A 9,169-nucleotide genomic window follows, 5' to 3' on the forward strand; every position below is an offset into this window, starting at 1 on the left:
ATTCAGAGCAAAACAACTTGCTGGAATATAAAGATAAGAGCTGAATGAGCATGCCACTAATGGAGAAAGGGGGTATTTTCACAGAACCAGTATTTTTTTCCCATTCCATCTCCATCTGATGTCAATCAAAACATACCATTGGTAATTTAGTTAAAAAAATGCAACGGTTGTGCACATACAACCAATTACTTTATGTACAATAAAGGAATGGGGAAGGGGAGAATGAAAGAATAGAGAAAACTATACTGTAGTAGTCAGGATGTGGTGGAATCAAATTGCGATTTTCGAATTGCGCATGTTTTCTTGGTCTGGAGGAGCTGAGTTCTGGAGGAGAGTACTGGGCTCCGTGAGTAGACACCTCCTGTCTGCTGCTGGAACACATCGATTGTATCTTCGTCCTCCATCTCCATCTGTGCAGGTGTGTCTGTTTCGTGGATTGGCTGCCCGTCAAATCGGAATCTGATCTGCCTCATGGACAAACCCTGTTGTTCACAATCGGGCTTTCATTAGTTTACTCAGTGGTGTATGCCTCTTAATCTTAAACTGCAACGCAGAACCATCCTGACCCACCACCTTCAAATTAATATGATCATTGTTCTTGGTCTTGACGCCTTCCTTTGTCTTTTTCCCGGCCGTGGCAAACGCCGGAAATCTCCTAAGCGACCACTTAACAAAAGAGGCACCAGATCCTCATCAAACGCGCACACAAACAGCACCAGGAGCCTCTTTGTTTAGGTTTATAGACATCAAGAATCAGACATCAGAGAAGCGGCAGGCATTCTGGTGAGCAACGCGGCCCGGACAATGCTCCGGACCCGAATCGGGGCCAGCAACACTGGGGGGCCGGAGGGAAGAGGTGCCGCCAGCACACCTTCTCCAGATGGAACCCTGGCGACACTGAGCAGCAACTAACACGGCTCCAGGATTCGGGACTGGGACAGATCCGAGCCGCGCAGCCGCTAATGCGGCTGCGCGACCTTTTCTAAAACCTGAAAACATACAATCTTTGAATGGAAAACTAATTATCAAATGCCTCCTTATTAGGGTTATCTTGTTTGGAGATATAACTCCCACAACAATAGTGAGTTTTGTGTTGAAATATGGAACGTAATCAAGGTGAAGAGAAAATAAAGTGAGGTTCATCAGTTATACAGTTGGGGTGGGGGGCGGGGGGTATACCGGGGATTTTGGTGGTGGAATATGGGCACTGGTGAAGGGATGGTGTTTGAATACGGTATAAATGAGACATAAACCTGAGAACTCTGTAACTTTCCACATGGTGATAAAATTGTAGTCGAAGGCCATGTGGGGGAAGGGAGTTTCGGGCTGAATGAGGGCTAGAGACTGAGCACAGCGGCCACTCAACACCTTTATTGCAAACCACAACAGCTAATTAGAGAGAGAAAACAGAAGGGAATGCCTTGCCACAGTGGCAGGGTGGGGTGGGGGGGAGATGGGATTGGGGAGGGTGGGAGGGACACTGGGTTTACGGGTGGTGGAGAATGGGCACTGGTGAAGGGATGGGTTCCCAAACTTTGTATGAGGGAAGTATAAGCACAAAAGTGTATAAATCTGTAACTGTACCCTCACGGTGATTCTCTAATTAAAAAAAAAAAAAAGTAATGTGAAAAAAATAAAAAATAAAAAAAGTAAAAAAAAAAAAGAATAAATAAAAAAAAAAGAAAAAAAAATAAAAATTAAAAAAAAAAGAATCAGACATCAATGATATGTTTAAATTTTCTGTTCTTTATCAGGAGAAATAAATGGCCTCTTTCTCTGACACTGATAATGTGATTTCTTCTCCAAATCTTAAGTAACTTGAACTTAAAGTTTATGTTTATTAATTTTAAGGGATGGGTTAATGTCAATTAATTGTCAATGATAATTCAGTAACTTTTTAGGAGGCTATTGATTAGCTATTATAAGATCATATATAAATTAAGTGTTACCGTGAGGTGCAGAGACTTTTAACTTATATTTTGAGTTGGCAATATTTTAACTATGCAAAGTAACCGGCATTAAGGGGAAACAAAAAATAGAATCATGTGAAAATACCAGCTTTAGTAGGACAGAATTTCTTCTCTTTTGTTACTTGGGCACCCTAGAGAATCTGGTATTGTTTGAGTCTCTTTTAATCCTATCCATGAGAATAATAACCACTCTAATTTAGAGCATGCTGGAATTTAAAGCAAAAGTGAGTTGATAATTTGATAGTGCTTTAAAAACTGCTGCACATTACACAACTTTGTGTTTATACACATACCAAAAAAGGTTCGGGAAGAACTGAAACCACACCAGGTAATTCTCAAGAGTCAATCCTGACTGGTTAAGAGTAACCCCTGGTAGTATTTAGTGAATATATGCAGTGCCAGGGTCAAAACTGGGATTGTCTCCCTGCAATGAGAGTGCCTGGACCTTCGTACTGTCTCTCTAACCGTTTATTCATTTTTTATTTTTAAGAGACTTTCCTATTTACAGAAAAGGGAAAGAATGTAGATGGAATACACAGAGAGATGAAATTTAGAAAATGAAAGGGATTATAAGAGGAGCATACCACCTAATGAAGGACCAGCAAAGTACTTAAAACAACTACTCATAGACTTGAATAAAGACATCACTAGCAACACAATACTAGTGGGAGACTTCAACACCACTTTATCACCTCTTGATAGGTCCACCAGACTCAAGCTTACCAAGGATATACAGAATCTGAGGGAAGAAATGGAAGAAAAGGACTTAATAGATATATACAGGACAATTCATCCTTGAAAAGCTTAATATACATTCTTCTCAAGTGTGCATGGAATATTCTCCAAGATAGACCACATGCTGAGCCACAAAACATACCTCCATAAAATTAAGAAGATAGAGATTGTATCAACAACCTTCTTAGACCAGAATGCACTGAAATTAGAAAAAATTCACACACAAAAAGAAAATGAAATCAAACACCTGGAAATTAAATAGCTCACTATTGGCTTAGAAAGGAAATCAAAGAGGAAATCAAAAGATTCCTGGAAATGAATGACAATAAGGACACAAGTTACCAAAACCTATGGGACACAGCAAAAGCTGTGTTGAGAGAAAAGTTCATAGCTCTACAAGCATTCCTCAGGAAGGAGGAGTGAGCCCACATAAGTAACCTAACCTCACAGCTTAAGAGCTTGGAGAATGACCAACAGAAGGAGCCCAATCCGAACATGAGGAAGGAAATAATAAAAATTAAGAGCAGAAATTAATGAGATGGCCACCAAAAAAACAATCCGAAAGATCAATGAAACCAAGAGCTGGTTCTTTGAGAGAATAAACAAGATTGATAAACCTGTAACAATATTCACAAAAAAAGGGAGAGAGAAAACCTTAATAAACCAAATTAGAAATCAAAAGGGGGGGACATTACAACAGAAATTACAAAAATTCAAAGGATCCTCAGAGATTACTTTGAGAATCTTTATGCCATGAGACATGAAAACCTCAAGGAAATGGATAAATTCCTAGACTCCTATAGGCTCCCCTGGCTGAACCAAGAAGACCTGGAATACCTGAACAGATCTATCACCATCAAAGAAATTGAAATGGTAATAAAAATTCCCCAAGCACAAAAGTCCTGGCCCAGATGGATTTATTAGTGAATTCTTCCAAACCTTTAAAGAGGACTTACTCCCAATCCTCTTTAAGCTTTTCCAGGAAATTGAAGTATCAAAAACATTTCCAAACAGTTTCTATGAAGCAAATATCACCCTGATACCAAAAACAGACAAAGATATCACAAAGAAAGAGAATTATGGTTTGATATCCCTGATAAACACAGATGCAAAGATCCTTAACAAAATATTAGCAAATAGAATCCAACATATCATCAAAAAGATTATACACCATCACCAAGTAGGATTCATCCCAGGGATGCAAGGATGGTTTAATATTTGCAAGTCAATCAACATAATTCATCATATTAATAAAAGAAATAATAAAAACCGTATGATAATATCAATAGATGCAGAGAAAGCATTTGACAAGATTCAGCATCTGTTTATGATGAAACTCTCAGCAGAATGGGCATTGAAGGAACTTTCCTGAATATAGTCAAAGCCATATATCAAAAGCTCATGGCAAGTATCATTCTCAATGGGGAAAACCTGAAAGCCTTCCCTCTAAGATCGGGCACAAGCAAGGTTGCCCGCTTTCACCACTCCTATACAATATAGTACTGGAAGTCCTGGCCATAGCACTAAAACAAGAAAAAGATATCAAGAGCATACAGATAGAAAAGGAAGAGATCAAGTTATCACTATTTGCAAATGATATGATACTATACTTGGAAAACCCTAAAGACTCTACAAAAAAGCTCCTAGAAACAATAAGTCGATGTAGTAAATTGGGAGGCTACAAAATCAACACCCAAAAGTCCATGGCTTTCTTATATACAAATAATAAAAGAGAAGAAAGAGACATTAAAAAAAATCCCCTTCACAATAGTACCTCAGAAGATCAAGTAGCTTGGAATCAGCTTAACCAAAGAGGTGAAGGAACTATACAAGGAATATTACAAAACACTACTTCAAGAAATGAAGGAGGGCACTAGGAAATGGAGACACATCCCCTGCTCATGGATAGGGAGAATTAACATTATCAAAATGGCAATACTGCCCAAAGCACTATACAAATTTAATGCGGTCCCTATCAGGATACCCATGACATTTTTCAAAGAAATAGACAAAACACTCCTGAAATTTATATGGAACAATAACCCCCCACGAATATCTAAAGCAATCCTTGGAAAAAAGAAGATGGGTGGCATCACCTTCCCCAACTTCAAACTCTACTACAAAGCAGTAGTAATTAAAACAGCATGGTATTGGGATAAAAACAGAACTGCAGACCAATGGGACAGAGTTGAATATCCTGTCTCAGACTGCCAAATATATGGCCACTTAATCTTTGACAAAGGAGCAAGAAATGCAAAGTGGAACAAGGAAAGCCTCTTCATCAAGTGGTGCTGAGAATACTGGATAGCTACCTACAAAATAATGAATTCTGACCTCTGTCTAATGCCAGGCACAAAAGTCAGATCAAAGTGAATTAAAAACCTCAATATCAGACATGAATCTTAAGGTTCATAGAAGAAAATATAGGCAGAACTCTCCATGGCATCGAAGCTAAAAGCATCTTTAAGGACAAAATAGCACTGGCCATGCAAGTGGAAGCAAACATAAACAAATGGGAGTACATCAAACTAAGAAGCTTCTGCACTTCAAAATACAGAAAGAGCCTACAGAATGGAAAAGGATATTTACCCAATACCCATCTGATAAGGGATTAATATCCAGGCTATGTAAGATACTTGTAGAATTGTACAAGATAAAAACCTCCAACCCCATCAAAAAATGGGGAGAAGAAATGAACAGAAGTTTCCTGAAAAAAGAAATACAAATGGCCCAAAGGCACATGAAAAAATGTTCCACATCACTAGTCATCAGGGACATGCAAATCAAAATAACAATGAGATATCATCTCACACCACAGAGACTGGCACACATTCAAAAGAACAAAAGCAACCAGTGCTGTCATGGATGTGGGGAAAAGGGACGCTCCTTCACTGTTGGTGGGAATGTAGACTGGTCCAGCCTTTCTGGAAAACAATATGGACAGTCCTTCAAAAACTTAAAATTGAGCCTCCATATGACCCTGCAATACCACTTCTGGAAATATATCCCGAGGATGTAAAAGAGCACAGTAGAAATGATATATGTATCTATATATTCATTGCAGCACTGTTCACAATAGCCAAAATATGGAAACAACCCGAGTGCCCTAAAACACGATTGGTTAAAGAAACTTTGGTACATCTACACAATGGAATACTATGTAGCTGTTAGGAGAGATGAAGTCATGAAATTTGCTTCTAAATGGATAAACATGGAGAGTATCATGCTAAGTGGAATGAGTCAGAGAGAGAGAGGAACAGACATAGAGGGACTGCACTCATTTGTGGAGTGTAGGGTAGCATCACATGAGCATGAGGCTGACATCCAAGGACAGTAGATACAAGGGCCAGTAGGAATGCCCCATAGCTGGAAGACTGCTTCATGAGCAGAGGGGAGAAAGCAGATGGAATAGAGAAGGGATCACTAAGAAAATTATGACTAGAGGAACCAGTTGGGGTGAGAGATGCATGCCACAAGTAGATAATGGACCAAACATGATGACTTCTCAGTGTCTGTGTTGCAAGCTCTAATGCCCAAAAGTAGAGAGAGAGTATGGGATATATTGTCTGCCTTAGAGGCAAAGGGGAGGGAGGGAAAGGGGGTGTATAACCGGGATATTGGTGGTGGGGAATGTGCACTGGTGGAGGTATGGGTGTTTGATCATTGTGAGATTGTAACCCAAACATGAAAGCTTGTAACTATCTCATGATGATTGAATAAAATTTTAAAAATTAAAAAAAGAGGGGCATATGGCTCTGCCACCCCACGTGTCCCTGCTCACCTGCCCCAACTCCATCAGATCCCTGGGCGCTGCAACCCCCAAGGCTTAGGATGCCTTGGACTCTTCGGGAGGGCACAGGGATTAAAAGAGCAGCAGGAAATGATTGAACATATTGATGAAGTATAAAATGAAATAGACAGACTTAAAGACCAAGCAGTGAGGAGATTTTGAAAGTAGAACAGAAATATAACAAACTCCGCGAACCATTTTTATTTTCAGAAGAGGTCAGAATTGATGGCCGAAATCCCCATCTTTTGGGTAACAACATTTGTCAACCATCCACACGTGTCTGCAGTGCTTAGGGAGGAGGAGGATAAGGCATTCCATTGTTTGATAAGAGTTGAAGCGATAAAATTTGAAAACATTTAATCAGGTTGCAGAACAGATTGTTATTTTGATTAAAACCCGTACTTTGAAAATAAAGTTCTTTTCGAAGAATTTAATCTGAGTGAGAGTGGTTATCCATCTTCAAAGGGCACTGAAATCAAATGGAAATCTGGAAAGTACCTGATGAAACGCTTAAGTCAAACACAGAATAAAGCCAGTAGGAAGAGACAGCACGAGGAGCCTAACAGCTTCTTCACTTGGTTTACTGACCATTTGGATGCTGGTGCAGATGAACTTGAGGAGGTCATCAAAGATGACATCTGGCCAAACTCATTGCAGTGCTACTTGGTTCCTGACATGGGTGATTAAGAAAGAGAAGGAGAAGAAGATGATGACGATGATGAAGAGGAAGAAGGGTTGGGAGATATTGATGGAAGAAGGGCATGAAGATGAAGGTGAAGAAGATGAAGATGAAGATGAGGGAGAGGAAGGAGAGGAGGATGAAGGAGAAGATGACTAATGGAACTCTGACTGGATTCCAATCTTTTTAAATTTTCTCCAGTCCCTGGGAGCAAGTTGCAGACTTTTTACTTTTATCTCCCCCCTTCAACCCCCTCCCTTCACCCCTCCCTCTGCTCAGTCACCCTGTTTTTGTGGTCTCTTTTCTCTCCTTTACACCATAGTTCTCAACTTAATTTTGGGAAATGTCTTGAACAGAAATTCAGTGGGGAAAGACTACTGATTTCGGTTCCAAATTAATTTTTATACTTTTCAGCTCAACACAGGCTTTATTTTACCCCACTGTGTGCTGTGGAGAAAAAAAGCTCTGCTCGAAGCTGGAGGGGGCAGCCCCCTGTATAGTAGTGCATAGAATCCTAGCTTTTTTCCTCCTTTCTCTATATATTGGGCTCAGAGATGACACTGTCTCTCTGTAAATATGGCCAGTTAGCATTTCCCAACACGTATCTGCAACTTTCTCTTGTTTAAAAAAAAATAAAGCAACAAATCTTTGAAAAAAATGGGGTTATAGAAGGTCAGTGAAAGGGTGGGTTTGAGATGTTTGTGTGAGTTAAGTAGGCATTTGACAACATGGCTTCTCCTTTGGGATGTTTAATTGTGATGTTTAAAGGGCATCCTTGCAGTTTAAGAGGACACTTTTAAAATAAAATTTTGTCCTAATGATGACTTGAGCCCTGCCACTCCAAGGGAGAATCAGCAGAACCTATGGGATCTTATTTGGAATTGACATTCTATATTGTAATTTTGTTCCTGTTTTATTTTTAAATCTCTTATTTGTTTCACTGGAAAGGAAAGATGCTCAGTTTTAAATGCTAAAAAGTGTACAAGTTGCTTTGTTCCAATAAAACTAAATGTGTACACACACGAAAAATAAAAGAAAGGGATTATAAGGATACACATTTTATATTCTTCGGAAACGTCTCATGACTAGATCATGTGACATAATTAAATGACCTTTCTTCATGCAAGCAAAGGAGACTGGGTCTGGAAATGGTTTTGTGCCCAGCACACTGTTATGAGGAGAAGAGAGCCTGGAAAATACTGAAATCAACTCTTTCCCAGGAGGGAGATAGATTTAGGTTGATTGTAAACAGTATCATATTGTGAAATTCTGAAGCATATTTATGATGACAGTTTAGGAAAGGAAGAAGCCACCTAATATAAGTCCAGCTTGGTAGAACATGGGGGGAAATGTGTTCCCTAGCTCTAATTAGAAACCGAGGAAATAGAAGTGACTTCAGACTATGTTGCTGGCATCAGGTATAGCAACAGCTGTTTCAGTCTGCAGGGATCCCTCTAGGTCACTGGAATTCTAGCCGGAGTCCCAGTGAGCTCTTCCAACTTTGTGGGTTAAACATTTAATTCTAACCTGATCCCTGGAGCCTGGCTCCTTGCATTTGCTCTGGCAACATTGCTTGGCAGTCAGAATTTGACTGTGTTTCCTGTTGGGTTCTTTCCGACATTATTTACTTTCCTTGACACAGGCTTGGTTTGTTGGCATACTCACAGCTTGACATATTGTTCAGATCTCATGTCCTTGCCTCAGATGAGAATATTTATAAATTTTGTTGACAGCATTTGTAGTTTGGAGATTAAGAGTCTATGAAAAAGGAGGAGACAAGTAATTGTCATCACTGGGTAGCAAATGAGCACTTTTAGGTAAAGCTAACAGTTCCTTTGGCATCAGGAAAAGGTACTGAGAAAAGCTGGCCAGAAAACAATGCAAGTCACTGCATTGAGCATTTAAGAATTTGATGGCTCATGAAGTGATCTGAATTTCATTTGGTTCTCAAAAATGCTGCTTTGGATCTAGAGTTATTTATTACTTTTATACAGC

At 39.5% G+C, this 9,169-nt stretch overlaps 2 pseudogenes; one reads left to right on the top strand and one right to left on the bottom strand.

The window, feature by feature from the left end:
• Window positions 1-254: 254 nt before the first annotated feature.
• On the bottom strand, window positions 255-2,019 carry LOC101555442 (small ubiquitin-related modifier 2-like; annotated as a pseudogene).
• Window positions 2,020-2,173: 154 nt separating this feature from the next.
• LOC101555173 (protein SET-like) lies at window positions 2,174-7,333 on the top strand (annotated as a pseudogene).
• Window positions 7,334-9,169: the final 1,836 nt, after the last annotated feature.

This window comes from Sorex araneus, chromosome 1 (genome assembly GCF_027595985.1).
Source record: "Sorex araneus isolate mSorAra2 chromosome 1, mSorAra2.pri, whole genome shotgun sequence".
Lineage (NCBI taxonomy): Eukaryota > Metazoa > Chordata > Mammalia > Eulipotyphla > Soricidae > Sorex > Sorex araneus.